Genomic DNA, 5,210 nt, shown 5'->3' on the forward strand with positions numbered 1-5,210 from the left:
TCCATCTGGATTCGGATCCATGACTCTGGTTGCTAACTGGAGCAGTATCCATCCAGAGTGGAATCCATGGCCCTTGCATCCATCCAGAACAGGCTCCAATTTGGATCTATGGCTCTGGTGTCCATCCAGAACTGTGTCCATCGAGGGACGGATCCAAGGCTCTGGAGTCCATCCAGACCAGTGTCCACCAACAGTGGGATCCATGGGTCTGGTGTCCATCTGGAGCAGTATCCATCCAGAGTCCAATCCAAGACTCTGCTGTCCATCTGGAGCAGTATCCATCCAGAGTCCAATCCAAGACTCTGCTGTCCATCTGGAGCAGTATCCATCCAGAGTCCAATCCAAGACTCTGCTCTCCATCCAGAACACAGTCAAGCTGGGATCCAAGGCTCTGATGTCTATCCATACCAGTGTCCATCCACAGTGGGATCCATGGCTCTGGTGTCTATTCACAGCAGCGTCCATCTAGATTGGGATCCGTGGCGCTCATGTCCATCCAGAGCAGTATCCATCCATACTGGCATCCATTGCTCTGGTGTCCATCCACACCAGTGTCCAGCTGGAATCCATGGCTCTGGCGTCCATCTAGACCAGTGTCCATTGATAGGGGATCCATGGTCTGGTGCCCATCCAGACCACTGGCCATCCAGAGTGGGATCCATGGCACTGGTGTCTATCACAGCAGCGTCAATCTAGATTGGGATCTGTGGCTCTTATGTCCATCCAAACCAGTATCCATCCACAGTGGCATCCATGGCTCTGGTGTCCATCCTGACCACTGTCAATCCACTGTGGGATCCATGGCTCTGGTGTCTATTCACAGCAGCGTCCATCCAGATTGGGATCCGTGGCTCTTATGTCCATCCAAACCAGTGTCCATCCACAGTGGCATCCATGGCTCTGGTGTCCATCCGCACCAGTGTCCAGCTGGAATCCATGGCTCTGGCGTCCATCTAGACCAATGTCCATTCATAGGGGATCCATGGTCTGGTGCCCATCCAGACCACTGGCCATCCAGAGTGGGATCCATGCCTCAGGGTCTGGCAAGACCACTATCAATACAAGGTGGGAGGAATGGCTCTGGTCACCATCTGGCCCAGTGTCCATCTGGACCAGTCTCCATCTGGATTCGGATCCATGACTCTGGTTGGTAACTGGAGCAGTATCCATCCAGAGTGGAATCCATGGCCCTTGCATCCATCCAGAACAGGCTCCAATTTGGATCTATGGCTCTTGCATCCATCCAGAACTGTGTCCATCGAGGGACGGATCCAAGGCTCTGGAGTCCATCCAGACCAGTGTCCACCAACAGTGGGATCCATGGGTCTGGTGTCCATCTGGAGCAGTATCCATCCAGAGTCCAATCCAAGACTCTGCTGTCCATCTGGAGCAGTATCCATCAAGAGTCCAATCCAAGACTCTGCTGTCCATCTGGAGCAGTATCCATCCAGAGTCCAATCCAAGACTCTGCTCTCCATCCAGAACTCAGTCAAGCTGGGATCCAAGGCTCTGATGTCTATCCATACCAGTGTCCATCCACAGTGGGACCCATGGCACTGGTGTCTATCACAGCAGCGTCAATCTAGATTGGGATCTGTGGCTCTTATGTCCATCCAAACCAGTATCCATCCACAGTGGCATCCATGGCTCTGGTGTCCATCCGCACCAGTGTCCAGCTGGAATCCATGGCTCTGGCGTCCATCTAGACCAATGTCCATTCATAGGGGATCCATGGTCTGGGGCCCATCCAGACCACTGGCCATCCAGAGTGGGATCCATGCCTCAGGGTCTGGCAAGACCACTATCAATACAAGGTGGGAGGAATGGCTCTGGTCACCATCTGGACCAGTGTCCATCTGGACCAGTCTCCATCTGGATTCGGATCCATGACTCTGGTTGGTAACTGGAGCAGTATCCATCCAGAGTGGAATCCATGGCCCTTGCATCCATCCAGAACAGGCTCCAATTTGGATCTATGGCTCTGGTGTCCATCCAGAACTGTGTCCATCGAGGGACGGATCCAAGGCTCTGGAGTCCATCCAGACCAGTGTCCACCAACAGTGGGATCCATGGGTCTGGTGTCCATCTGGAGCAGTATCCATCCAGAGTCCAATCCAAGACTCTGCTGTCCATCTGGAGCAGTATCCATCCAGAGTCCAATCCAAGACTCTGCTGTCCATCTGGAGCAGTATCCATCCAGAGTCCAATCCAAGACTCTGCTCTCCATCCAGAACACAGTCAAGCTGGGATCCAAGGCTCTGATGTCTATCCATACCAGTGTCCATCCACAGTGGGATCCATGGCTCTGGTGTCCATCCACACCAGTGTCCAGCTGGAATCCATGGCTCTGGCGTCCATCTAGACCAATGTCCATTCATAGGGGATCCATGGTCTGGGGCCCATCCAGACCACTGGCCATCCAGAGTGGGATCCATGCCTCAGGGTCTGGCAAGACCACTATCAATACAAGGTGGGAGGAATGGCTCTGGTCACCATCTGGACCAGTCTCCATCTGGACCAGTCTCCATCTGGATTCGGATCCATGACTCTGGTTGCTAACTGGAGCAGTATCCATCCAGAGTGGAATCCATGGCCCTTGCATCCATCCAGAACAGGCTCCAATTTGGATCTATGGCTCTGGTGTCCATCCAGAACTGTGTCCATCGAGGGACGGATCCAAGGCTCTGGAGTCCATCCAGACCAGTGTCCACCAACAGTGGGATCCATGGGTCTGGTGTCCATCTGGAGCAGTATCCATCCAGAGTCCAATCCAAGACTCTGCTGTCCATCTGGAGCAGTATCCATCCAGAGTCCAATCCAAGACTCTGCTGTCCATCTGGAGCAGTATCCATCCAGAGTCCAATCCAAGACTCTGCTCTCCATCCAGAACACAGTCAAGCTGGGATCCAAGGCTCTGATGTCTATCCATACCAGTGTCCATCCACAGTGGGATCCATGGCTCTGGTGTCTATTCACAGCAGCGTCCATCTAGATTGGGATCCGTGGCGCTCATGTCCATCCAGAGCAGTATCCATCCATACTGGCATCCATTGCTCTGGTGTCCATCCACACCAGTGTCCAGCTGGAATCCATGGCTCTGGCGTCCATCTAGACCAGTGTCCATTGATAGGGGATCCATGGTCTGGTGCCCATCCAGACCACTGGCCATCCAGAGTGGGATCCATGGCACTGGTGTCTATCACAGCAGCGTCAATCTAGATTGGGATCTGTGGCTCTTATGTCCATCCAAACCAGTATCCATCCACAGTGGCATCCATGGCTCTGGTGTCCATCCTGACCACTGTCAATCCACTGTGGGATCCATGGCTCTGGTGTCTATTCACAGCAGCGTCCATCCAGATTGGGATCCGTGGCTCTTATGTCCATCCAAACCAGTGTCCATCCACAGTGGCATCCATGGCTCTGGTGTCCATCCGCACCAGTGTCCAGCTGGAATCCATGGCTCTGGCGTCCATCTAGACCAATGTCCATTCATAGGGGATCCATGGTCTGGTGCCCATCCAGACCACTGGCCATCCAGAGTGGGATCCATGCCTCAGGGTCTGGCAAGACCACTATCAATAGAAGGTGGGAGGAATGGCTCTGGTCACCATCTGGACCAGTGTCCATCTGGACCAGTCTCCATCTGGATTCGGATCCATGACTCTGGTTGGTAACTGGAGCAGTATCCATCCAGAGTGGAATCCATGGCCCTTGCATCCATCCAGAACAGGCTCCAATTTGGATCTATGGCTCTGGTGTCCATCCAGAACTGTGTCCATCGAGGGACGGATCCAAGGCTCTGGAGTCCATCCAGACCAGTGTCCACCAACAGTGGGATCCATGGGTCTGGTGTCCATCTGGAGCAGTATCCATCCAGAGTCCAATCCAAGACTCTGCTGTCCATCTGGAGCAGTATCCATCCAGAGTCCAATCCAAGACTCTGCTCTCCATCCAGAACACAGTCAAGCTGGGATCCAAGGCTCTGATGTCTATCCATACCAGTGTCCATCCACAGTGGGATCCATGGCTCTGGTGTCTATTCACAGCAGCGTCCATCTAGATTGGGATCCGTGGCGCTTATGTCCATCCAAACCAGTATCCATCCCCAGTGGCATCCATTGCTCTGGTGTCCATCCACACCAGTGTCCAGCTGGAATCCATGGCTCTGGTGTCCATCTAGACCAGTGTCCATTGATAGGGGAGCCATGGTCTGGTGCCCATCCAGACCACTGGCCATCCAGAGTGGGATCCATGCCTCGGGGTCTGGCAAGAGTCAATACAAGGTGGGAGGAATGGCTCTGGTCACCATCTAGACCACTGTCCTTCAGGACCAGTGTCCATGTCGAGTCGAATCCATGCCTCTGATTGCTATCTCCACAAGTGTCCATCAAGAGTGGAATCCATGGCCCTGGTATCCATCCAGACCAGGCTCCAATTTGGATCCATGGCTCGGGTGTCCATCCAGACCAGCGTCCATCCAGAGACGGATCCATGGCTCTGGAGTCTATCCAGAACAGAGCAAAGCTCGGATCCAAGGCTCGGAGGTCTATCCATACCAGTGTCCATCCACAGTGGGATCCATCGCTTTGGATTCCATCCAGACCACTGTCCACTTGAGATCCATGGCTCTGCTGTCCATCTGGACAAGTATCCATCTGGATACGTGGCTGTGCTGTCCATTCATACCAGGCTCCATCTACAGACCCATGCATGACTCCTGTGTCCATCAAGAACAGCGTGCATCCAGAGTGGGATCCATGGCATTGGCGTCCATCCAGATCATTATCCATCTGGAGCAGTGTCCATTATGCATCCATGGCTATGCTGTCCATCTGTACCAGGGTCCATCCAGAGTGGGATCCATGGCTCTGGTGTCCATCCAGACCACTGTCCAGTTGGGATCCACGGCTCTGGTGTCCATCTGGATGCGTGGCTGTGCTGTCCATTCAAACCAGGCTCCATCCACAGAGGGATGCATGGCTCTTGTGTCCATCACGAGTAGTGTGCATTCAGAGTGGGATCCATGGCTCTGGTGTCCATCCAGACCAGTGTCAAGCTGGGATCCATAGCTCTTTTGTCTATTCAGGCAAGCGTCCATCCAGAGTGGAAGCCAGGGTTCTGCTGTCTATCCTGACCAGGGTCCATCCAGAGCGGACACCATTACTCTGGTGTGCATCTCTACCTGTGTCCATCCACAGTGGGATCCA

The sequence above is a fragment of the Chamaea fasciata genome, unplaced genomic scaffold (genome assembly GCF_029207755.1).
Source record: "Chamaea fasciata isolate MVZ Bird 193981 ecotype frontalis unplaced genomic scaffold, bChaFas1.0.hap1 SCAF_48, whole genome shotgun sequence".
NCBI lineage: Eukaryota > Metazoa > Chordata > Aves > Passeriformes > Sylviidae > Chamaea > Chamaea fasciata.